Here is a 26,911-nt window from a genome sequence, read left to right as displayed (position 1 = left end):
CAGGTGGCCAATGGGATAGTTACATACACAGAGGGACCATTGCCAGCTCCAGCCACACGCAGGTAGCCAATAGGGCTACAGCCTAGTGTTTGAATTTACCTATCACCTTACTTGGAGTTGGCACACAAATTGGGCAGGTCTCCACACAAAGCAGCCCCTCTCCACCCAAGAGGATATCCCTCCTTGTGGGGGGTGGGGATAAGGTTGCCCCTCCCTAGAAGGGCAAAGGTGGCTGGGCTGCTTTACCATTGTTGACCTTCCACAATGGGGCAGGGAACTCGTAGGCATTCTGGATGGTGCCAGTCCCTGCTCCCCTTGACACCACAAGACCAAAAGTACAAACCAAGAGAGATGAAGTAGTGAGATTCCAGTACCACACAATCTACCTCAGGTAAAAGGCCAGGAGAAATTGACCTTGTGTGCCAGCAATTCAGAGAAAAGGAGAATGGTGGAAGGGGTGGAGGCATGGGGCAGGGAGGAGGTGTTCCAGCAGACATGTCTCTAAGAAAAAGGTAGAAACTATTGATTTACTTGGTGTTACTGACTTTGTGGAAAAGCATGCTGAGAAGCTGTTGGAAGCTATGAGGCGAGTTAGCTACAACAAAAAGAAGTCTAAGCAAATCAAAAGCAAGGCAACTATTAACTTTTGGAAAACCAGAAAGTAAGAAGAGAAACATCATTGTAGTATGTTTGAATTGCTTAAGTACTCTAAGCTGTGAATAATATTTGTCAAAGAATAATGACATGAAGACAAAATCACATTTGATATGAAAATAATAACATATGAAGAATGAAGGATGGGAAAGTGGGAAGAAAAACATGGGAAGGGGTAACAATGTTTAAGAAGTAATGTACCCACTACCTGATGAATGTAACTGTAACCCCTCTGTACATCACCCCCAAAATAAAATAAAATTTTAAAAATAAGTTAAATTTAAAAAAAAAGAATGAAGGGTGGGAAGCAGAGGCAGAGAGGACAGCATCAAAATTACTGCCATGTAGTTTAATGTGACAAGTAAAATTGAGGGCTGGGAATGTGGCTTCATGGTAGAGTGCTTGCTTGCCAAGCATTCATGAAGCCCTGGGTTCAATGTCTTAGTTCCATATAAGCACAAAAAGTTGAAAGTGATGCTGTGGCTCAAGTGACAGAGCACTAGCCTTGAGCACAGAGAGGCTCAGGGACAAAGTCCAGAACCCAAGTTCAAGCCCCTTTCTATGTGTGTATTGACTTACATGATTTTCCCATTCTAGGGGCTATCTCAGATAACTCTATCCTTTGCTGTGCAAAAACTCTAATTTTGTGCAAACCTATTTGTTAATTCTAGCTCTTATTTCTGGAGTTATGGAGCCCCAACTCTTTGTCTATGCTTGTGTTTTGATGTGTTTCTCTAAATCTTCCACATGTGATTCTGAACTTTACAGTCTTGTGTTAATGCCTTTGATCCAGTTTCAATTGAATTTTGTACAGGGATCTAGTTTCAGTCTTCTACATGTGGACATTCAGTTTTTTTCCATCACCATTTGTTGAAATCAAATGGTTGTAGCTATATAAGTTTATTTCTAAGTCTTTTGTTCTATTCCATTGGTCTACATGCCTGACTTTGTACCAATTCTGTGCTATATTTTTGGAAGACATGGAGCTTGAACCCAGGTCCTGGGTGCTGTCCCTGAGCTCTTTTTTTCTCAAGGCTAGCAGTGTGCCATTTTAACCACAGTCCCACTTCCAGTTGTCTTGATGGTTAATTGGAGATAAAAGTCTCATGGACTTTCCTCCCTGGGCTGGTTTCAAAATGAAATCCTTATATCTCAGCCTCCTGAGTAACTAGAATTACAGGTGTGAGCCACCAGCACCTGGCTGACTTTTTTTTCTGTGTTAGTTTTTGCTGCTATTCTTAGTGTAATTGGAAGTCAAGTACATCACCAGAATTGCTCTTGTTTTGCTCAGGATTGCTTTAGTTATTTGGGGGTCTTTCATGCTTCCATCTGAATCTTACTTCTGTTTTTAATGAGAATGTCACTGAAATTTTTGTGGAAATTGCATTGAATGCATAGATACTTTGGTAGTATGGCCATTTTCACAATTTTATTTTTTAACAAGAACGTGAAAGGTATTTCCCTCTTGTAATGTCTTTTTCAATTACATTATTTAGTCTTTTTTTTTGTAGGTCTTTTTTCCCATATTTTTTTATTGTAATTAGTAAAAGGGTTACATGATATTTGCCAGATAGAAGGTGCATTAATTCACATACATTGATACCCTTTCACATGTCTTGGTACCCATTACCCTCCCCCCCCACACACACCCCACACCCGTTTTGGTTTTCCCCCCTTCCCTATCAAATTTCAAATATCCAAATACAAATAAATTCAATATATCAGATAACAAAGTGAGATACTATACCAATATGAGATAACCAAGGGACAGCAAAGGAGATGAGAGACAACATAGTACATTAAGGACAACAATCATTCATTATATGGCTTTTGTTTCAATATCCTGGAGGTCCTTTCAGTTAGCTTCACATTATATGGCCTTATGTATCAAGATTTTGCTCTATTGCAGATCTCTGCTAGTAGAGCCCAAGGTTTCTACTGATTATGACAAATGAGGGAAACCATTGAGCCTAAGTTCCTTTGAGTCTGGCTTACTTCACTTAATATGATTTTTTCTAAGTCTTTCCATTTCCTAACAAATGGGGCGATGTCATTCTTTCTGACAGCAGCATAGAATTCCATTGTGTACAAATACCACAACTTGTTGATCCACTCATTAACTGAGGGACATCTAGGTTGGTTCCATATCTTTGCTTTGGTAAATAGTGCTGCAATGAACATTGTTGTGCTAGTGGATTTAGTATGTCCTTGTTTCTGGATGGTTGGGTAAATGCCAAGTAGTACAATTGCTGGGTCATAGGGGAGCTCTATGTTTAGCCTTTTGAGGCACTGCCACACTGCTTTCCATAGTGGTTGCATGAGTTTGCACTCCCACCAACAGTGTAGTAGTGATCCCTCATGGCCACATCCCCTCCAGCATCTGTTGTCATTCGTTTTCCTGATCCTGGCCATTCTAACTGGAGTGAGGTGGAATCTTAGAGTTGTTTTGATTTGCATTTCTTTTATGACCAGAGATGTTGAGCATTTCTTCATGTGTCTATAGGCCATTTTTGTTTCTTCTTCAGAGAAGACTCTCTTTAAGTCTTTGGCCCATTTTTCTTTAGTCTTTTATATTTTTCAATGTAGAAGATTTTCATTGTCTGATTAGGTTTATTCCTAGGGTTGGAGTTCTTTAGGTTAGTACAAATGGGATTTTTAAAAATTCATTTTCAGCATATTCATTATTAGTATATAGAAAAGCTTTTTGTATATTAGTTTTGTATTCTGCTACTTTTCTGGAAATATTTATCAGATCTAAGAGTTTACTGTTGGAGTCTTCAGGATCTTTTAAATGTAGGATCATATTATCTGCAAATGGGGTAGTTTGAGTTCTTCTTTTCCTATTTGTGTCCCTTTTATGTCTTTTCATGTCTTATTCCTCAGGCTAAGAATTCAAACATTGATAAGCATAGAGAAAGTGAACACCCTATTTTGCTCTTGATTATAGGAAAAACCTTTCAATGCTTCCCCTATTTAGTGTAATACTGGTAATAAGTTTGTTGTTTATAGCCTTTTTGTGTTGAGGTATGATCCTCTCATTTCTAGTTTCTTCAGGACTTTTATCATGAAGCGATATAGGATTTGTCAAGGACTTTTCTTGTATCTCTTGATCATGTAATTTTTATCCTTAATTCTATTTATGAGTTTATTGCATTTATTAACTTCCTATTTTTGACTTGAACTATTTTTATATCTCTGGCATGAAACCATCTTGTTCATGGTTTACCATCCTTTTTTATGTGTTGTTAAATTCTGTCAGCAAATATTTTATTATTAAAGTTTTTTGCATCTATGTTTATCAATGAAATTTGCCTCTACGTTTTCTTTTTTGTTATATTCTTATCTAGTTTTAGTACCAGGGTAATACTAGCCTCATGAGATAATTTTGACAATATTCTTCCCTTTCTTATTTTGTGGAACCACGTGAAAAACATTATCATTAGTTCTCTTTTAAAGATATGGAAAAATTCAACAGTGAGTCCATCCAGTCCCACATTTTTTCAGGGAAAACTCTTCATTAGTGCTTTAATCTCAATGCTATTATAGTATTGCTTAAATGGTTTATATCCTCTTCATTCAATTTTAATAGGTCATATGTATCTAGAAATACACCTATTATTTTAGATTTTCAGTATATATAAATATGTTTTCAAATAGTTGCTGCAGGTGCCTAGATCAAACAAAAGACATTGTGTGTATGTGTGTGCATGTGTGCCTGCGTGTGTGTGTGTGTGTGTGCGTGTGCGCGCGCCTGCACGCGCGCCAGTGCGAGGTCTTGAACTCAGGGCCTGAGCATGTCCTTGAGCTCTTTTTGCTCAAGGCTAGTTTATCAGTTGAGACACAGCTCCATTTTCATCTTTGTGTGTGTGTGTGTGTGTGTGTGTGTGTGTGTGTGTGTGTGATGGGGGAATAGTTTATTAGAGATAAGAGTCTCATGGACTTTACTGCCTGGGCTAGCTTCGAATCACAATCCTCAGATCTTAGCGTCCTGAGTAACATCTAGCTCAAATAATAATAACTTCTTATGATTTGTTTAGCTCCACCAAACTTTGCAAAGTGAAGGAAAGTGAAGACATTGTGCCTGGCCAGTTCCATGGTGTGTGACAACATCCCACAAGTTGTTTCTCACATTCTGCTTAATCAGGCCAAACAAATGTGTTGATGCAAATCCGTGGAGCCTGGAGGGGATATTGTTCAGTTCAGAAAGCCTGGTTCTGTAGTCAGCTGGCTGTACTGAGACCACTGAGCAATCGACCAGTCATTAATTGTCACACATGATATTAAACTACAACTCCTCTTGCAGATGTAATTTGGAGATTCTCTTTCTGGGTGGCCTGGTTGAGAGGTAGGCTTTCTACGATTGACTACGTGGGCATCTAGCTATGGCACAAAAATATGTTGTAATTACAAGTGTATTTCTAGTCAGAGATACAGAGGGAAAAATAAAGAAAAGGAAAGGAAAGGAAAATGAAAAGAAGGGAGGGAAGAGGAAAAATGGAACAGAACATTGAGAATAAATTACAGTGCTCAAAAAAAAAGAAAGAAAACTAGCTCTATCTGCCTAATAAAACAGAATTACTTTAAAAGTCACATGTGGTTAAGCCTGATTTATCTTTAACTAATCTTATTAACTGCCCAATTCCAGAGCTTTCTTCCAGAGCAACTTAAGTGATCAAATATCCTTGTGGCAACCATAATACTTTCAGTTCATAAGTGCTATAATTAAAACAAGATGCCAGTGAAGGCCCTTAGAGTACCTTAAAATACAATCTGACTGCTTGTCAAAAAATGTACACACAGGTATAGTATAGCAAGAAGCAGGAAGGGAAATTTAGACCTCTGTTCTATTCTTGGCCATGCCTCTTTCCTACTCAGGACTGCATGCCAGTCACTTAACTCTTCAGGCTCCATTCTGTGATGTATTAGGGGAGTGTACCTCTCCTGCCTGCCACTAGCAGTTTGGCAAGGCTGAGATTCCCAACATGCTTGGAAATTCATAGAAACAAAGCAGCACTTTTAACAGCCAAACTGTTATAGCTATGAAATACTAACGTTGGTTACTAATGGTAATGGCAAGGTTGACATTTATGAAAATGTGACTGAGATAGCTTTGCCAGGTGTGGAGAAATGAGCCACGCTTGGTTTCTACTGAGTTCCAGGATAACACAAAAAAGGTCAAGATATTATTGACAGAGTAAATGCTGCGAGTGATGCAAAGATGGGGTTTAGCTAAAGAAGTGGAAATGGTTAGTCTGGGCTCTTTGTAAATAGTTCACCAAACTGGTGAGACTGGAGAAAAAGTAAAGAGAAACGGGCAGCTACTTGGAGAATAAGAGCTGGTTTCCTTCAGAGGGTATAGGGTAGAAGCAGCAGAAAGGTCTGTTTTTAAGTGGGAACGAACAGTGAACCATCAAAGTCTGACTTGTTTATGTCCACCTTCTGTCTCCATCCACTGTATCTTATCATCTAGCATCATGGGCATCTTTGAAAATCTAGCAGAAGCCTGAGAAGCCTCATTCTGGAGGAAGGGGAGTATGCACACAACTCTATGAAATTCTGCACCTGAAAGTCCAGATGTGGGATGCTGATGTAGGAATCCTGAACTAGGCTTCATGCTCCCAAAGTGTAGCATCTATCCCTCTTAGTCTTTCTGGCATTTCTGCAGCAGGACTTCTGAGGTATCCATGAATGTGACATGATTTTAACAAAGGAAACTACTAAGTTGTCCCATAATTTGGCCAACAGCAAGGTAAGACTCGTTTAGACGAGTCACTTGTGAAAAGGACAAAGGTGTTTGGAGGCTAGAAGATTCATAGCCTAGAAGGCTGCACATTTTTGAGCATGCTCCCAGCTGGCTCCAGAACTAGACCAAATGAATGCCCTACCTTCTCATGCAACTCACAAAAATGAGTACCAACAATGGACAGAGGCGGGAAATCAAGAAAACAATTCAATTTGCAATAGCCTCAAAAATATTTAGGAATAAACATAACCAAAGAAGCAAGAGACCTCTATAATAAAATCTGTAAAAAAAAATACGAAGAAAGAAATGGAAGGAAATGGCAAGACCACCCATGCACAGATAGGTAGAAATGTGAAAATGGACATATTGCCAAAAGCGATCTACAAATTCAATGCAATCCTCATCAAAATCCCAAAGATGTTCTTTACCAAGATAGAGAAAACAAGCCAAAAATTCATAACCAACAACAAAAGACTTCGAATAGTCAAAGCAATTTTAGACAAAAAAAAGAAAAAACATTACTGGTAGTTTTACAATCCCAGACCTCAAATTCCACTACAGAGCTACAATAACAAAAAGAGCTTGGTATTCACACAAAAACGGGCTTGGAGATCAATAGAACAGACCAAAGGACCCACAAATAAAGCCATATACTGATAATTGACAAGGGAGCCGCATGTTAGAAAAAAGATAACCTCTTCAATAACTGGGAAAATGGGACATCCATATGTAGAAAACTAAAACTGGATCCCTGTTCATCATCTTGGACCAATATCAACTCAAAATGGATCAACATTAGACCTGAACCTTTGAAACTACTTCAAGATAGAGTATGAGAAACATTAGAACTTACAGACATAGGCAGGAACTTTTTGAAGAATCCAAGGGCCCTAGCAGAAAAGAGGAAGACTAGACAAATGGAACAACATCACACTTAAAAAGCTTCTTCAAAGCAAAGAACATAGTTACTAAGCTAGAAAACCAATAGACTGGGAGAAGACATTTGCCAGATAGACATCCAACAAAGGCCTAATATCCAAAATACACAGGAGCTTGAGAAATTAACTGCACCAAAACAAAGAATGAACTAATCAATAAATGGGCAAATGAGCTAAGAAAGACTTCTCAGAAGAAGTAAGAATGGCAAGTAAACACATGAGGAAATGTTCAACATCCTTGGCCATAAAGAAAATGCAAATCAAAACATTTCATCCCAGTTAGATCAGTCAATATCGAGAATTCAAACAATAATAAATGCTGGTGAGGATGTGGGAAGAAAGGACCCCTATTATACTTGTAAATGTAAACTAGCACAAACTCCATTGGTGGTTTATAAATTCTTCAAGAAACTGGACTTCCCTATAACTCAGACATACCGTTCTTGGGCATCTACCCAGAACATCACAAGTCAGGATACAGTAAAGACACTGCACTATTCACAATAGCCAAGTTATGGAAATAGCCTAGATGCCCTACAAAAGATGAATGAATCAAAAAATGTGCTCTATATACACAATGGGATTTTAGTCATCTATTAGAAAGAACATTATGCCATTTGCAGGGAAACAGACAACCTAGAACCAATCATGTTAAGTGAGATAAGCCAAGCTCAGAACAACAAATGGCACCTGTTTTCTCTAATATGCAGAAGCTAGTTCTGAAACACAATTGAACATAATAATTTATACAGGGGTCCATGCATTTGCATACAAACAGATAAAAGGAGAATACACTTAGGAGAGGAACCTAAAGGTATCCCTGGGGCAGCCTTATGAAAGACACAAATAAGTATGTCTTTTTAGGGGGCTGATTTTATTCTCGCAATTACCTCTGGACAATGAACAAATTATTTTAGCTGAGAAACTTGTCCAAACAATAATTGAAGCTGACAAGATTCCCTTGTTTAGAATGAGGGTCTGTTAAAAAGGGGGCGGGGAGGAGGAAGATCAAATTCACTGGACTAATGTTGCTAAGTGGTAGTGAAGTGTTTCAGTGGAGGAGCGAGTGTAAGAGACAGGCATGTGGCTTGCTATAAGGCATATTTAGGTAGAGGCTGTGTGTGTCCTTCCCTAAGACTGGGCCATATTCTATCTTAAGTAATAAGTCAGGTAAAGGTATATTTCCCTGAATAATTCTTGAGAGAGCCCGAGAGGTTCTGCTCTATCATAACATTCTTTTTCGCCTTATTTTCACGTTTTAGATAACTTTTCTTAAGAGCTTGCTGGTTTGGGTTTTGTTGTTGTTGTTGTTGTTGTTGTTTTAGCACTGAAGTTTGAACACAGAACCTTGTGCTTGCAGTCCTATCACTTGATCTAAGCCTCCAACTCTGGCTTTTGCTGATTATTTTTAAAATATGGTCTCACCTCCTACTTATATATGCCAGATGCATGGCTGAGCTGCAATCCATTTTAGGGTTACTGTCATTGCGAGGGTGACAGATGTGTGCCACAATGACCAGCTTCCTACCATTAAGGGAAGATGGAATTGCACAGATATTTCTGCTTCAGCTGTCCTTGAACCATGATCTTTCCACTATCAGCCTTACCATATTCTTTGGGATGACAGACGTGTATCATCGTGCCCAGTTATGGGTTAAGAAAGAGTTTTACAAATTGTTCTGTCTTGGCTGGCCTCAAACTGAAATCTTCTAATCACAGCCTCCCAAGTAGCTAAGATTACAGTCATGAACCACTGGTGCCCTGCTCCTTACAGCTCTTAATGGAGTTTCTGTTGCCATAATTCTTAGAAGATGAAATATTTAGTGATGATACATATTATGCCAATGACAATACACTAGTCTCAAAGCATGGACTTGAAAACAGTAGGCTTTTGTTGAGCCTGCCAAACCAGGTTCTGTAGGGACTAGACTTGCTGAGAATTGTGCATACTGTATGCATTTGCTTTCTTCCCCACTGGGGACAGAGTTATGTGTTCCCACTTGGGCAGAGCCAAGGGCTTCTCTCATCTTCTTAGCCTTGAACTGCCTGGAGTAGAACCCGTATTAGAACCTGGGAGAAATACCCTGATTTCTAGCCCAAAGACAACCAAGGCTCCTTTAGTGCTCCCCAACCAGAATCCCAGCCTCAAGCCCCTCCCAGAGGCATGATTATCCCTCCCAGGTTGTCCTATCAGAAAGCAAATGTCTCAACCCAAACCCCCCACCCAGGCTTCTTTCATGCCATACAGGCCCAGGGAGGTTTCAAACACATTATGGTTCCCAAAGCCTTTTCTTTCCTATTGCCTTCCTCTCACCACACATTTTCTCATTTTCACTTCCCCTACCTTGTCTTTTCCACTCTACCACTCCCTTCTTTTATACCTTTCACATTTCCTCACATTTTTTTCTTGCTTAGGATAAACACAAACCTCTTATCCTAGTTTCCATTCTGGATTTTTGTTAGTTAATTGGAGATAACAGTCTCACAGACTTTCTAGTCCAGGCTAGCTCCAAACCATAATCCTCAGATTTTAGCTTCCCGGATAGCTAGGATGATAGGAAAGAGCTCTGAACACCTGCTCTGGATCTTCTTTTTATTTAAGTGTATATTTTTGCTTATTTACTATCTGTAGATGCCACTAGATGGTCCCGTTGAGGCAATGTACACATTCACTTGCACTGAGGGTTTCTTGGGACAGCTTTCAACCAAATGCACTGCTTGTGTGGAGTCCTTATCAGTCCAACTCATGATACCTATACATTTCTATCTACTACCCAGAGCTCAGTTATTGTCTTTTCCCTGCTTGGTGCTCAAGGTTTTCTCCGTATCAATGAGAACTGTGAAATGACCACTTCTTCCCAATACTTCAGCTCTGATGTTCAGGTTGCTCATCCTTTGCCTCAGAAAAGGCAGGTGGGAGCCAAGTTCTCAGTCTGGCCCTGAGGAAGGGGGCAATCACTGTGTCTGTGTTAGAATCTGCTCAAAGTGAAGGGAAAAGAGGGATAGAGGGAGAGGGAGAGTGTGCAAAGGAGAGAGGGAGAAGGAGAGGGAGGGAGGTGGAATGTTGCCTTTGGGCAACCAAGAACTCTAGCAAAGTTACTTTTTTCCTAAAAGGTACTCAAAACTTTGTTCTTGCAGCACAGGGAAATGAATCTAAAGGTAACATTTGATCTCAGCCCCTTACCCTGGATTTTCTTCTCCAAAGTACACAAGGGCCACCTTCTTGTCCCTTTTCCTGTTTATGGCATTCTCATGTGGGACTTTTGCCTTGTTCTTTTCTGTTTCTCTGGGTGTAGTGACAATAGCCTTAGCTTTCCACTCTGGCTCTCAAATTGCCACCTTCTTTGAGACAGTGCAGATGTGTGGTTTTGGGGAAAAGAAAAGAAAGGAAAGGAGGAAATAGGATGGAAGGGAAGGAAGAAAAGAAGGAAGGAAAGAAAGAAAACAAAAATGAAGGAAAGAAAGAAGGAAGGAAGGAACTAAGGAAGGAAGGGAAAGGAAGGGGTTGGATATTCCATAGCCTTGACTAAGAGACACGCAGCCTGAAATGCTGGGCTGCAGAGCGATGAAAGGCCGTTGGAATGTTCTATCTGAAAGTTCGCCAAGCCTAATAACACCTGATCATGAGAGCCAGGGCTGGGGCACCAACACCAAATATCATGCCAAGAGAACAGAATGGAGGCAAAGCCCACAGTGGGGTAGGGTCAGAAACAAAGCCATGGAGACCTGAAGCCAGTGTTTATTCAAGTTCAGCTTCTGTTAGTGACCACTTTTCAAACTGTGGGGCAAGGCATCACTTGTGCCCAGAGGTTGCACTGAGACTGTGACACTGAGGAAGTGCCAGCGGTCCCCTGAGGGGGATTTATTTGTCATTCTGGAGTGTACATTCAGCCCAGTGGCATGTAACTGAAGCTTTCCACATGCTTCTCCTCATCTCTACTTCATTTTTCACCAAAATAGGGGAAAATATCCATAGAAAATGTCAAATAGCCAAGCCAATTTTGAGAAAGAAAATTAGAGCAAAAGGAATCACATTTACTGATTTTTAATTCTTGTATAAAACTATGCTAGACAAGACAGCTTGGCACTGGCATTAAAAAAGCAACAAAAACAAACAAACAAACAAAAAACCCCAGAGCAATGAGATAGCATTGAGACATTAAGCCCATATTGAACTACCCAGTAATTTGAAGCACTGTTCGTTTAATAAATTTTGTTGGGATAACTATGTATCTAGGTGTAAATAAAATAAAATCAGATCCCCAACACAAAAGTTAACTTGAAGTGGATTAAAGACAAATGTAAGGCTTACATAAAACTCTTACAACAAAACAGGCATTCTTAGTAACATTTTTGGATATGATCTTAGGACAGACAACAAAAGCTCTGTATTCCTAAGTTAACAATAAGTAAAATGAAAGGGGGCCCATGGAATGGGAGAAACTATTTGTGAACTAGATATCCAATAGGAGTTAACAGCCAAAAAATACCAAAAACTCATTCAACTTAATACCAACATGCATCTCTGAGTGTGTATGGGGGGCCAGGAGTTTGGCCTAGTGGTAGAGTGCTTGCCTAGCATGCACAAAGGCCTGGGTTCAATTCCTCTGTACCACATACATAGAAAAAAGCTGGAAATGGTGCTGTGGCTCAAGTGGTAGAGCTCTAGCCTTGAGAAAGCCCAAGGACAGTGCTCAGGCCCTGAGTTCAAGCTCCAGGATTGGCGAAATAAATGGGCAAAGGACTTGCATAGACATCCCTCAAGAAAAAAATGAAAGAAAAAGACATATAGATAGCAACAGATATACATAATCCTGTTCAGTAGTATAAATCATCAAGGAAATGCAAAATAAAGCCTCACTCCTGTGAGAATGACTAGGATGTGAAGAAAGAGAATGCTTGCACACTGTTGGTGGAAATGTAAATTCTTAGTCATAATGGAAAACAAGAAGACAATTGCTCCAAAAATTTAAAAAAGCAGCTCCTATGTGTTCTACCCATCCAATTTCTGGATACAAATACAAAAGGAATGGAAGCTGGGATCTTGGGATAGTGTCTTCCCATATTCATAGATAGCTGAGTCATCAAAGCAATCCAAGTTTTCATGGATGGATTTTTGGATAAAGCAATGAGCCATATACTTATTAACATTCATTATATACTCACAGAAATATTATTCATCAATAAGACAAGAAGAAAATTCTACAATTTTCAACAACCTTGAGGGCCATTTGCTTACTAAATTTAAGCTACACCAAAAAAGACACAAATGTAGAATCTCCCATACAGAATCTAAATTAGTCATAGAAGCAGAGAGCAGGGCTGAGTGCTGATAGCTGGGTGCTGGTGGAAGGCGAAATGGACAAAGATTTTCCATATAAGGTAAATATATTCTGGAGATCTGCTGTACAGTGTGGTGAATAGTTAAGCAATATCTTATTGCACACTTGAAATTTGTTAAGAGAATGTACCTTAAATATTCCCACCGCACACTCACACACACATACACTCGTATACACACAGAGATAATTATGAAGTGATGGATAGGTTAATTAGCTTGTCTGTGGTAATCTCACAGTGTATGCACATATCAAAACACCATATAGTATGTGGGAAATACACTCTTTTTGTTGCTGTTAATTATGTTTCAGTAAAGTGGGAAAGGGAAAAAAAAGATGCTTTTAAATTCTAATTGAGACAAAATTTACTTGCAAGGCTTTAAAAAAATATATAGCTGTATAGCTTTACCATACTTCAGGTGCATTTTATGGAAATAAAATTGATGTTCCAGTATCGAGGCTTTTATGAAAAATGTTTTAAATATTTTTTAAAAATAATATTGTTTGATTCTCAACTTCTCTCGAGTTTTAGAGCATAAACCATGACATTATATGAATCATTTCATGTGTTGCAGTTCTGTAAAAGCCGTATACCTGAGGGTGTATCTGTGCTGGATGTGTGTGGGGACACTCATGCTATGTTTGTAGCCACAGTATGTAAAAGATTTAACGTGATTTTTTGCATTTTCTATTTTGCTTTTTCCTCTCAATTTTTTGCAGTGTTATTTCCATAATCAGAAGAAAACCAGTAAAGCTATTTCTATTTTGAAAAAATAAATGACAATTTCATGTGGCTTGAACTCTGGGCCTGGGCATTGTCCCTGAGCTCTTCAGCTCAAGGCTATCGCTCTACCATTTGAGCCACAGCATCACGTCCAGTTTTTTGGTGGTAAATTGGAGTTGAGAGTCTCACGGACTTTTGTGCCCAGGCTGGCTTTGAACCATGATCCTCAGATCTCAGCCACCTGATAGCTAGGATTACAGGTGTGAGCCACTGGTACCCAGCAAATGACAACTCCTTGACCAACAAAATTGTGCTTTTTGTCCCTGCCTCTAAGAGGTATGTTTATGAATACTCAAAATTTAAATATAACTAGGCAGAGTGGCAACAGAAGTCTCCAGAGTTATCATTATAGTCATCTACCAAGTGCTTCCTGTTGCAGGATTTTCCCTCCATTTCTCTGGCCTAGTAAGGTGCTCTGTCTCTTGTTCTGCCCCATCTCTACAGCCTCTCACTACCATAGGCATTGTGCCATTTTTTAACTATTTGTCCATTATTTTATTATCTTCAATTTGTTGTATGAAGAGGCTTCATTGTATTTATTGTGTACAATACATCTTGATCGGCATCATCCCTCCCATCATTTTTCCCATTCCCTCCCCACCATTTATTTGATTTCCAATATTCTAGCTCCATGTTCATGTATGTCATTGTGTCATTTTTAACAACACACATCTCCTTGGCCTTGAGATATAGCAAAGAAAATGAGCCATCCTGGAGCCATTGAGCCTGTAAATGGGAAGACTTCCAGTTTACCTACTAGAATGATAATGGCTCTTAAAGGTCTCTGGTCTTTTCCATTTTATTTAAAATGAAGAGATTCTACATATAATTATCCCAAGGGGGGAAATGATCTTGCTGAGCTAAGGTTCTAAGTAAACACACACACACACACACACACACACACACACACACACGCACACACACACACACACACTTTTTTTTGTTCAGTCTTGGGCCTGGGCACTGTCCCCTAAGCTCCTTTTGCTCAAGGCTAGTACTCCACTACTGAAGCTACAGCACCATTTCTGGCTTTTTCTGTGATTAATTAGAGATGAGAGTTTCACAGACTTTCCTGCCTGGGCTAGCTTTTAACTGTGATCCTCAGATCTCAGTCTTCTGAGTAGCTAGGATTACAGGTGTGAGCACCCGTGCCTGGCTAACACATGCACACTCTTTTATTGCCTTTTTTCCCTGAGTATAGCTAGCAAGATCTTTGGATGCTTCACATTCTGTCTGGGTTGTGTTTTCTGGTTCAGCACTTTTTAAAGCTTGATGTGCCCAAGAATCATCTGAGGACTGGGTAAAAGAGCAGTTTCTGGCTTAGTAGGTTTTGGATTTCCAAGGAAGATTCAGGTGAGATCAGAGCACCTGTCGCGAGCACTGGGTCTCACTACTGTGGCTCGTGTGAATGCATGTGGTAGATTAAGATAGGAACCATTGCTCTCTGATGGCCTATTTATTTGCTTGCGATTCTGTACTTAGCCAGTGCTAAATGCATACTGTTATTTTAATATTAGACAAAATGCAAAACTAAGGAGAGCCGATGACTAACATCTTATCATTCCCAACTGTCGATTTCTGGGCTCTGCTAGAATGGTCACGGGTCTACCTAACCTCCCAATGTCTACTTTTCCTGCTACATCTACATGGCCTAGTGTGATTTCAAGGATTACCATCAAGATATTGTGTGGCGAGTGGGAAAAAGCAGGTCAAAACCATTATTCTATTTCAGCTGCAATAGAGTGTCTTGGAAATTCTAATGGTAAAATTTGGAATTGATGCCAACAACACAACACAAGTTAAAGGCTTAGTACTCCCCCAAAGTTCCCTTATTTGGTTGCCAGTTATACTTCAGAGGCTCCCAGGTTGTACTTCAGATTGATGATACATTTAGGAGATTCTGCAATCCCTTCAGGATCAATCATTTCACTAGAATAACTCATAGAAGTAGGAAATCACCATGGCTTTACTTTTATTATAAAAGATAACTTTCAAGAATAGGCAAATGAGAAGACACACAGCAAAGTTAAGAAGGAATGCAGAGTTTCCCCTCTTGTGCTCTGTCATTGTCCTGGTACATAGGTGTGTTTGGGCAACTGGAAAGCTGCACTCAGCTTCAATGTCCAGAGTTGTTGTTGTTTTTTTTAACGAGGGTTTAATTATGTAGGCATGACTGACTTAGTAATTAGCTATATCATTGAATTCAACTTCTACCTCCTTCCCCTTTCCAGAAGTCCGGATGGCCCAGAGTTTCTTCTCTTCCTCTTCCTCATTTTTCTCCTTTTTTCTCTTCTCTTTTCCTTTCTCCTTTTTCTCTTTTCTCTCTCAATCTCTGTATCTCAGCCTCTCCCTCTCCCCTTCTGTCCCTCTTTCTCTCCTTTTCCCTTCTTACTTTCTTTTGATAATACTACTCCTGACTCATCAGATGCCACACTGTCACACCATCAGTGTAACAATGATACCCTACTCGGGAATTTCTTTAGTTTTATGAAGCTCTCGAGCCAGGAACCAGGATAAAGACTAAATATGTCATTGTCTCTATCCTACAATTACAGTGAAACAGTGCCATTTTATTCCATTAGTACTGTGAGAACTTAGAACTTGCAGTGATGGAGAGAGGAGGGAGCAAGGCCTCTGTCACACAGTGAAGGGAGTAAATTGACTGAAATCTCTGTAATGGAAATGTCCTAGAAATGTCTACATCCATATCTATGTTTCCCCAATAGTCCTTTGACATGGAATATATGACATGAAAGCCTTCAGAACATACAGAAAAGTTTATCTGGAAGGATGTTTATAATAGTATTATTTAGTATATCAAAAATGAAAACATTGAAAATAGGAAAGGGAAGGGGGGAAAACACGATGATTGGGAGGGGGTGGAGGGAGGAAATGGGGACAAAAACATGAGAAGGGGTATCAATATGTGAGAAGTAATGCATTTACTACCTGGTGAATGTTACTGTAACCCCTCTATACCTCGACAATAAAAAATTTAAGAAATGAAAACATTGAAGTCCCGTGGTAAGGGATACCATAAACAAATGATGGGAAACTCACATCATAAAATAATATGCATCTATTAAAAAGAATCAGCACAGAATGCCATGATAAAGATCCATGTTTAAGTGAAAAGAACAAGATTTTGAAATCTGTATTATGCTATAATATTAAATAGTAGCTAATTCTGTGAGATAAAATTGTGGTTAGTTATTATTTCTTAATATTTTTCTATGATTTTTAATAATCAGAAAAAATAACATTACAAAGAAATCTCTCTATAAATCACTCAGGACCTAACTGAATACAACCATGAATTGCCATCACAAATGATTATTTCTCATTCATTCAAGTACATTTGGCAAGACCTTGACTTGGCACCAGCTCCTCGGGCATTAATTTAAGAGAGCAGTTTATAACTGAGAACAATATAGGTTCCAAGAGCCCCACATTCCAGCCAAGTTTTCACAAGCTGTCCCTCTTTGTAATTGGTTCAGAATTATGGAATTGTTACTTGCTATCATCTGGCAGGCTCGGAGGAAGATGTAACAGCTGATGCTGGGCATAATGTACCTTGTGTACCCAGTCTCTTCCATCCCACTCAGCTCTGGCTGGGTGGTGAAAGATGATTGGATGATCAGTCTGGATCTTTCATTGCCTGCCCATGCTCCTTGGGGAACTCTAGAGCCACATCCAAGAATCACTTGTAGGGAATCTGCAATCTACCTGCTGTGAAAAGCCTGTGCCTGTTATTGAATAGTCCTCACTCCTGTCTTATGGTCCAAAGTAGGCTTACGTTAGCAAGAGCAGCTGCATTCTCCCAGCCCTGATCCTCTATCAAGAGGTGAAGGCTTCTCCCCTGTATAACTGAGAATACTATCCTCCCACAATAATGAAGGCTATGTCACTTTGTAAGGCTTTCCCACAGTACAAGCTAGTCTTAAGAGAAAACACTGGTCACTGAACGAGGTTGGAGTTCCCCACATCAGTAAGGTACCTAGAATTGGCAGTGGTAATGATCTACCCAGATAGAGAAAGGCAGTTGAGAGAGCATTGTCTATAGAGGATTTCAGAGATTAGGAGGTAGAAAGTGTAGAAGAAAACAGTTAAGCTAGCATGGTGGTACACACCTATAATCCCAACACTCCAGAGGCTTAGATTCTGGAAGTCAGAGTACCAGGCTAGCCTGGGCTACATAGTCTCAACTAAACAGAACAAAGCAACAACAAAAGTTAACTAAACAAGAAAATAGAAAACACAGTTATATAGACCTTTATTTAGGTATTCCCCAGAACATGGGATAACTAGAGTTCATAATAACCTACAGTATGTTCTGTAACCAGAAAGCATGCGCTAGGAAGCAAATGTGAAGTGACGATAAGGAGACAGGAACATTGACTGCTCTGACTTGCTCAGAACAGATTACATATACTGTATTGAAATATCACATTGTACACATAACAACTATGGACAGTTATGGGTTAATTAAATGCTTCTGTTGTCCTTATTTTGATGTTGGGTAGTTTGGGGATTTATTTTTGAGTGTTTTTATTATTATTCTAAAGGTGATGGAAAGAGGGATTGTAGTTACATAAGTCAGATAAAGAATGCATTTCTTTGGGGACAAGGTCATCCCTTCCCCCACTCTCCTAGTTTTTCCCTCCCATGCCCACCCACAAATTGTAGAGTTCATTTTTAAGGTAGAACCTAGTGAGTACCACTGCTTCGTTTGTTCACCGTTTGACCCAGCATTTCTGGTGATTTTACAAAGCCAAGTGTTTCATTATGACATTTACATAGAATGTCCTTTGATCATATTCTCCCTGTGTGTGTTGGAGGGTGCTAGAACTGGGGCTTCAATTCAGGGGCTCCTTGCTCTAGCTGTGCTTTTTTGCTCCAGGTGGGTGTTCTGCCAATTGAGCCTCAACAAGATACTCCAGTTTGGGTTTTTTATTTTTAATCTGGTTATTTAGAGGTAAGAGGCTAATTTGTCTGTCTGGTTTGACTTCTAACCATAATCCTCAGATCTCAGCCTCCTGAGCAGTTAGGGTTACAGCCATCAGCACGAGGCTGTACTTCAGTGTTATACCCCTCTCCCTTATGCTTCCCCTCCACTTCTCTAGTAGTTTTCTTATTTTTCTTGCCATGCTGCCCCCCGCCCTCACTTCTACAAACAAGGGGAAACATGCCGTACTTATCTTTGTGAAACTGGCTTATTTCACTTAACATGATGCATTCCAGTTCCATCCAGTTTCCAGTAAACAACATAATTTCATTGCAATGTGAATGCCTTTAAAGTAGAAATGCTTGTTTTTTAATTTTAAAATAAGTCAATAGAGGGCTGGGAGTTTGGCTTAGTGGTTTGGCCTACCATGCATGAAGATCTGGGTTCAATTCTTCAGTACCACATACATAGAAAAAAAGCCAGAAGTGGTGCTGTGGCTCAAGTGGTAGAGCTCTAGCCCTGAGAAAACCCAAGAACAGTGCTCAGGCCCTGAGCCCAGGCCCAAGACTGGCAAAAAAAAATAAATAAATAATAGGTCAATAGAATAATGAAATCTAGGGCCTGGAGTTTGGCCTAGTGGTTAAAGTGTTTGCCTAGCATTCACGAAGACCCGGCTTCGATTCCTTGATACCACATATATAGAAAAAGCCAGAAGTGGTGCTGAGGCTGAAGTGGTAGAGCTCTAGCCTTGAGAAAGTCCAAGTCCAAGGACAGTGCTCAGGCCCTGAGCTCAAGCCCAGGACTGGCAAAAAAAAAAAAAAAAAAAAAAAGAATAATGAAATCTAAGGATTGAAATTCAAAGCCAGCCCAGGTGAGGGAAATCTGTAAGACTCTTATCTCCAATAAACTATCCCCCAAAAAAGCCAGAAGTAGAGCTGAGGCCTCAAGTGGTAGAGCTCGAGCTTTGAGCAAAAGAAGCTCAGAGACAGTGCCCAGGCCTTGAGTTTAAGCTCCAGGACTGGCACAAATAACAAGAAGAAATTATTTGGAGTCTCAAATATACAAGTACATACAGATATTCGTTACCCCTATGTAGTGAATTTATGCTCACTTATTACCTATTTGTTTGGAAGCTACAACCATTTCCTAAATCCAAAGACTCAAAGCAAAGAAAGGTACTAATTCTTCATACTTTGAAAATCTGAAAATGTTGACCAAAGGTTCTGTACCACATTGTCCTTGGCAGGTAATGTAATTGAAGTTGCAAGAAGGAAACAAGGAGCCTAAATGTACATGCTCCATCTAGACTTCCCTCCCTCTCTCCCTCCCTCCTTCCCTCCTTCCCTCCCTCTCTCCCACCTTTCCTCCCTCCTTTCTTTCTTTCCTCCCTTCTTCCCTCCCTCCCATCTCTTTCTTCTTGCTTTCTTTCCTTTCTTTTGTGTGTACCGGTACTAGGGATTAAACTTAAGGCTAGCACTCTATCACTTAAACCACTTCTGGATTTTTCTGAGTAATTTATTGGAGATAAGAGTCTCATGGACTTTTCTGCTTGGGCTAGTTTCAAACCATGATCCTCAGATCCCAACTTCCTGAGTAGCTAGGATTAAAGGCATGAGCCACCAGTGTCTGGTTTAGTTGATTTTATTTTTTTCTGCCAGTTCTGGGACTTGAGCTCAGGGCCTGAGCACTGTTTTGGGGTTTTCTCAAGGCTAGAGCCCTGCCTCTTGAGCCACAGCACCACTTCTGCTTTTTTTCTACAGATGTAGTACTGAAGAATCGAACCTGGGTCTTCCTGCATGCTAGGCAAGCACTCTACCACTGGGCCACACTCCCTGCCCTGGTTTAGTTGACTTTTAAAACAACTAATCTTAGAAGTCACTGAATTCTAAAAGTGGCTGAGCAATATATTATTTGTCACATAGCTAGGCAATATATTATCAGTTCCCACAGGCGCTGCTATAGGTAACACCTTTGACATGTATGCCATGATGATTGATTGCCATTGCCTAGGTTGCTTTTCAGGAGCTTGAAGGCTGCTCTCATTGAACTCACCACATTTGGCCCGTGTAAGTGTCTGAGGGTGGCTGCTTAACCTCAAGGTCCTCTACACCCCACCCTCCCACCCACGCCGGAGCCTTCACTTTCTGAGCAGGTGCCACTGTGAGGAGGGTGAGGATTGATTATTTGTACACAGACCACTGATGATCTCACTAACCAGTGCCTCTTTCATGCCATGCATCACCCCGCTTCCTTCTCCCATGAAGATTCCCCAATCTTGTCTTCTGGGAAGCAGATTTGAGACATGCTCTTCCATCTCCATGGGCTTGGCATCTTGTGAATGAATCCTCTCTTCTGAAAAAACTTGTCATCTCATTAACTGGCACACTGAGCAACGAGCCAAATGGGCACAGTAACACTGATACCATGACCAGTAAATCCATTTGATTGCTTTTGTTTGTTTTTCAGTTTGATTTTTGCTCTTCCTTCTGACACGCCAAATGTGCAGCTTTGGTGATGGATGGTAAGTAATGTTTGCCACGTCAGAAACCAGAGTTTTGCCTAAAGTTTCCAGCAACCAACAGCTGTCTGAACCTGAAATCAAAGCAGGGTTCAGATACAGAGCAGGAGGGGAATGAGATCAGTGACAGACTGTAGGCTGAAGGAGCCTTAACACTGACCCGCTGAATCAGAGAGCTGCTGCTGATATATGGTCCTGCTGGGAAAAGGAGCTAGTTAGACTCTGGAGTTGAGGCAAGCTTAGGCCTAATATGATATCACTGATCTCATCTATGAACATTTAAAGCTTGTATTCATAACCCAGAACATCACAAGCCAAGTTACCATAAAGACACATGCACATCCATGTTCATTGCACCATTCATAATAGTCCAGTTATGGAAACAGTCCAGATGCCCTACATCAGATGAGTGGATTTGAAAAAATGTGGTACCCATACACAATGGGTACCATACACAGCCATTAGAAAGAATATTATGTCATTTGCAAGGAAATGGATAGACTGGAACAAATTTTGGTAAGTGAGGTAAGCCAAGCGCAGAGACAAACTGCACATGTTTTTTTCCTATGTGTGGAAGCTAGATCTAAAACATACTGGGCTATGATAAGTTATACAGGTCTCTAGGCATTCACACACAGTGAGATTAAAGGAAGAGAAATACAAAGGCACAATGCCTATGTGCATCTGGTCATGTAAAATAATGTTTATTAAAATAAATTCCAAGAAATGGAAAACAAAAAATCTTGCAGAAGTCCAGACTGTAAAGTCCACACCTTTTTGTAGAAAAGCTACCAAATTCTTCCTTCCTGTCTGAGAGACATCATCTCAGTTTATTTGCCATCCTACGAGATTATCCTTCATTGCACGAGGGGATGTCACACACCTATTGACATATTAATTCTACATAACAAATAGCCAAAAAAACCCCAAAACATCCTTGGCATTCCACGCTAAGCTCTATTGCTCATGCTTCTGGGGTCAGCTAGGATCAGCCGGGCAGCTCTGCTGATCTTGGCAGGGCTCGCTTGTGAGCCGGAGCAGCTGTCAGCTGGTAAATGCTGGTCTTGGCTGGGACCATTTTGGGCATGATCTCAGCTCTGTGCAGGGTTTCTTGCGATCGAGGCTTGGAACTGTCACAGCGTCATTGCTGTAACATTCCTGTGGCCTAAGCTGATCACATGGTTGAGCCCAGATCCAAATTCTGCTTATTCAATGAGAGAAACCGAAACGTTAGTGTCAGTAGGTGCAGCTAGAGGGAGATGAAGAATTGGGATAATCAAGGAATCTTATTATCACAAGAATAACACCGCGCTAATTTAGAGTGCTCCCTCTCACTCCACAACAGATACACCTTTATGAGCTGTCATTCCACAACTAGAGGTAAGGTCAATGCATTCCATCTTGAGTAAGCCTTCCTATATGGCCATTAAGAAGGCAAAGCTGTATTTAACCACAGTGAGTAAATGTAGGAGACACATTTTGCCATCTGTGGGAGTTTCTGGGGTTCTGATCCTTCCAAGAACCAAAGAGGGAAGGATGTTTCTCTAGCAAATGCTCAATAAAAACCGACGGAAGTCTGGAAAATGCAATTGCTGTGTGCAATATCTCATTGACACAATTCCACCAGATTGATTCTGATCTCAGAACTCAGATCGAGTTCTGAGTGGGACCTCCATTCCCCCCCCACCAAGGCTGTGCAAAGATGATTCATCTCCTGGGTTATATACTATAGAAAGGCAGTGTCCAGGTAGGGCTACTCTCTGGCTCTGGGCCCTTGGCCCCCTGTGTCCTTCCAGCTGTCTCTGGTTTGAAGCATTTCCTGGACTGTGGCATTCTTTGCTGCTCCAAGGGCAGCATGGACCATCTGCGAATCCAGCCAATCATTTCTAGGAAGTAAGGGCTTCTTTTTCTCTGCCAGTTAGGACAACAGCTTCTCATAGGGCAAGGCCACAGCTGGCATTGTCGTGGCTGACAGTATTGGGAGTGAATGAAGGGATAGTGGAAGACCTTGCTTGCCTTCAGGACCCAGCTATTTTATTTCTACTTTTTGTTCCTTTTGCCAGGCTGCTGGGACATTTTTATGACTATTTTGATGCATTTCCAAGAGATGCTAGCAATACTGCAAAGGCAGAAGCCAGAAAGGAAATGCAAAGCAATAATGCGACCATCGCTGGTAATAAAGGACGCAGGGGAGTGCCATCAGACTTTCTGCTCCAGCTGCAGAAGCTATGAAACATCACCACACACGCCCCCAGGGGAGGAAACCCAAGAATGAGACAATCTGGGAAGCATTGGGCAGCAGAATAAAAATGTCACCACATTGTATGGATGGCCTATAAAGAAGATCAAGCTGCGGAAATGGAGATGAGAGAGCCTGACTTGAGGGATCACTGGGGAAGGCTCGCAATCATGACAGCCGGTGGTTAACATCCACAGTGGTTCCCAGGACCGCTTTGTGGCATAAGTACATATACAGGGTCCTCCCTAATAAACTGATTTGGCACTACAACATGGATTTTTCTAAGCCTCTTCCCTCTACTCACGTGGTAATTTATTAAGTCGGAAAATAAACCTGCTCCTTGAATGAGACTGACATTCCTACATATTATTTTCATTTAAATTGACTTCATTTGCTGTGCTTGCAAAAAAAAATAGTGCGCATTTTCATTGCATCGGGTTAAAATAAAATTCTCTATTGAGACATATGATTTCAGATATATAGGTTCAAACAAGACTCATTGCCATAAAACAAAAAGGGACAACTCCATAGGGACAGTGTTAGTCACTAAAGGGAGCCAGAGTTCCCCCAAGAATATTTAGAACTAGAATCTAGGGGTCCAGGCAAACCAACAAGGGCATATTATAGAGAATGCCTGCCCATGAACTTCCTGCATGATAGAAATACCTGAACGGACCAATTGATACCTGAATTGACCAATATGGTAGCCCCTTGCTAACCCCTGGCTATTGAATACTTGACAGTAGCTGGTGGAACCAAACCCACAAATGGTTAACTTTGGGATGGTTTCAATGAATGTAGACTTGACTAGCTAATATAGCTCGTGACTATTCTGTTGGACCAGGAGGATGTAGAGTTGGGCTTCCTCTTTGGATTTCTGTTCTGTTGGAGTCACCAGTGTTTTTTTACATTAACTTAAGCTGCTTTGAGTGTTTGGCCATGTTCCATCCTCAATGGCAGAGACTCAGGAATGTGGAGTTGACGGAATACTTGTCACTTTGGAGGCAGCCAGCCTGAGAGGACAAACCTTAGCATGGGAAAATTGGGGCCGTTGTATGTGTACACAAGAAGGTCAAGGTAGTTGGATCCCTGGTGCAAGAGAGAAAAGAGAAGCTAAAGAGAGATTTCTAGATGTTTTTAAGAGTTTACCTTCATTGGAATGTGTCCTTTATGGCCGGGGTTGGGGGGGGGGATAAGAGAAGCAGGCTTTCCGAGAAAAGAGGAAGGATACGTTCAGAATGTATTATCCTCACTGCCTGCAGAGAGGAAAGAGAGAAATGATGAGCAAGTCACAATTAGAGAAATTAGGAAAGGCCTCCCAGAACCCCAACAGGATGGGTCAGGAAAGCTGTTCTCTCCCATGACTTTCTACTCTGGAGAAGTGACCCCCACCTCTCGATTCAAGATGATTCTTGTGCAAATATGCATAACGTGCATTTGATTAAGTATCAAAACAAAACAGCGGAATTGTGGGAAAAACTCAGCCACAGCCTGAGGCAAATTCTAGGGTTCCCATATTTCTGTATCTACTAGAGCCAGGACCCTTCATGTGAAGACCCTGTTAGACGGGAGATTGTTCTTATTATTAGTAGTCAATGAGAGGGGACCTATGGAATAGGGTCTTAGGGGAATAAAGTTGACTCATGGCAGAAAACAAGAACTCTCAGATAAGTGCTTCTGTTGGAGAATGTGTTTGGGTGACACTGGTGTCCAAAAGCAAGACAGAGCCTTGGTAGCAGTTGGGAAAAATGAGGAAGACACAGGTGAGGAAAGATCCTTTTGGATTTTTATTTATTCAAAAAAAAAACAAAAAACCTACTCATTTCAACATGGCCCCAAGTAGTATCCAAAGCTACATCCTGTCAGGCTCAACCCAGTCACAAACTTCCTTAATCAGTTTTGTCTCTTATTTCAACAAACCAGTTATTTTATTTCTAAACTCCCTGATTTCAGTATATGATTAAGTTTTCCTTCCAAGTCAGTGGGGAGTTGACAACATTGATTTTCCACTTGGGGAAAGAGAAAATTTGTTGGATTCCTACCTTCTCTCAGTGCCAGAGCTCAGCCAACTGCACTGCTAGGGAAACATTCTCTCCATGCTATTCCCGCTTCTGACAGAAACCATTAAGTTTGAGTGATTCTAAAATGACTGTCAATTTCCATAATACACTGGAAGGTCTTATAGAATGCACTGAAAGCTTTTAAATGCATGCTCTGGTTTATGACAAAAGAAAACGAGTGAAAAATCAGCCAAGAGAAGAAGCTTACTGGGTGGACTGGGCTAAGTAGCACACATGGCGCCTCCCTTGTCCTCTCCCTGTGGAGACGGGGTGCTTGGCTTCTCAGCATCTGTGTTTGACAACTGTCATATGGTGTGGTCAGCCAGGGACGTTTACCTGAGCCTTGAGTTCAGGGGTTTTCCTTTTGCAATGGGACTCCATTACACAGTGCTGATTCATTGCTTGATGGATGTATGATCCAGGTCGTTGATTTCAGCCTCCAGGTCAGCTGATATTGTATGACTGTGACAAAGATGGCATGGTCAGGTACAATGACAAAGACGAACAGGTGATGGCAAGTTCTACTGTCTTGATTTTCTACTACTCTACCTCCAGGTGCTCCTCTCAATGCTGGCCTTGCCTTCTTCTCCTGCTGAGCTGCAGCCTTACAGAAATGACGGCATTGAGAAAACACACCTTCCACTGACTTCCCCTCCGCCTGCAGCCTTATTCTGATAGCTGACATCCCAGGCAGTCCCCTAACCATGGGCAGGCTCCAACTTGTCCTCCTAGGCCAGTGTTTCCAAGTCTGGTGAAAGATTTCTTCTGATATTCCAGCTCCCTGGCTGGCCCTCTGCTTCCCAAGACTCTTTCATATTTGCATATGTTTAATTTCAATAGAAATCGGTTCTTTTGAAATGTTCACTGAGGTTCTGCTTTCCTAGTCAAGTTTTGACTGATATACATAGTCACATAATGTGTGTGTGAGTAAGAGAGAGAGAGAGAGAGAGAGAGAGGGAGAGGGAGAGGGAGAGGGAGAGGGAGAGGGAGAGAGAGAGAGAGAGTATGATATACCATGTGAGGAAAATTTCTGATGGGAAAACTGAATTTCCGTTTCCTCTTCGAGGTTCTTTGCTATCACTCCACAGCCCCAGGACCAGGATACTCCTCTCTCACACCCTGGCCCACTTGGGAATCTCCCCTTCCTTTCAACAAGGCTCAGATAACCGGAAACATGAAAGAAAAATTAAAAAAAGAGCTAAACCCTAAGGGAAAGAAAGAAAATGCTCACAGATCAAAACAAGACAGCTGGGATTCCACTAGAGCCAATCTAATGGGAAATGCTTGAATTCCGCATATATTTGGTAGATGTTGCAGTTGAAGTTCTTCCCTAGAAATCTCTCTGCCTTAGGCTTTAAACATGCCAGATTTTCAAGACTAAAAGTATAGCTCAAGTGGTAAATTGCCTATCTAGTGATGATTTGGTCCTGAGTTTAAACCCCACTACCACCACCACAAAATAAATAAATAAATAAATAGCTTAAATTTGTCAAATTCCCAATGAGAGAGAGAGAGAGAGAGAGAGAGAGAGAGAGAGAGAGAGAGAGAGAGAGAGAGAGAGAGAGAGAGAGAGAGAGAGAGAGGAGCCTATATTTTCTTCTTGCCTCCTGTGTCCGGGAACTTAGAGACACAATTTTCAATCCTCACATCTTATGGTTAGCTCTCTGGTAGCTCTCTGTTCTCTTCTAAGA

The 26,911-nt window shown here is 40.9% G+C and overlaps 1 long non-coding RNA gene across 1 annotated transcript in view; it reads left to right on the top strand.

Moving 5' to 3' along the window:
• The window catches only part of LOC150050241 (uncharacterized), a 75,875-nt gene extending 52,787 nt beyond the window's left edge, over positions 1-23,088 (top strand). Inside the window, exons 2-3 of the long non-coding RNA XR_016538718.1 lie at positions 20,870-20,924; positions 22,985-23,088. This is a non-coding gene — a long non-coding RNA (uncharacterized LOC150050241). The remainder of the gene's footprint in view (positions 1-20,869; positions 20,925-22,984) is intronic.
• The last annotated feature ends 3,823 nt before the right edge of the window (positions 23,089-26,911 follow it).

This window comes from Megascapheus bottae, chromosome 18 (genome assembly GCF_031878675.1).
Source record: "Megascapheus bottae isolate mThoBot1 chromosome 18, mThoBot2.hap1, whole genome shotgun sequence".
In the NCBI taxonomy this organism is placed as follows: Eukaryota; Metazoa; Chordata; class Mammalia; order Rodentia; family Geomyidae; genus Megascapheus; species Megascapheus bottae.
This window is presented reverse-complemented; position numbering and strand designations above follow the sequence as displayed.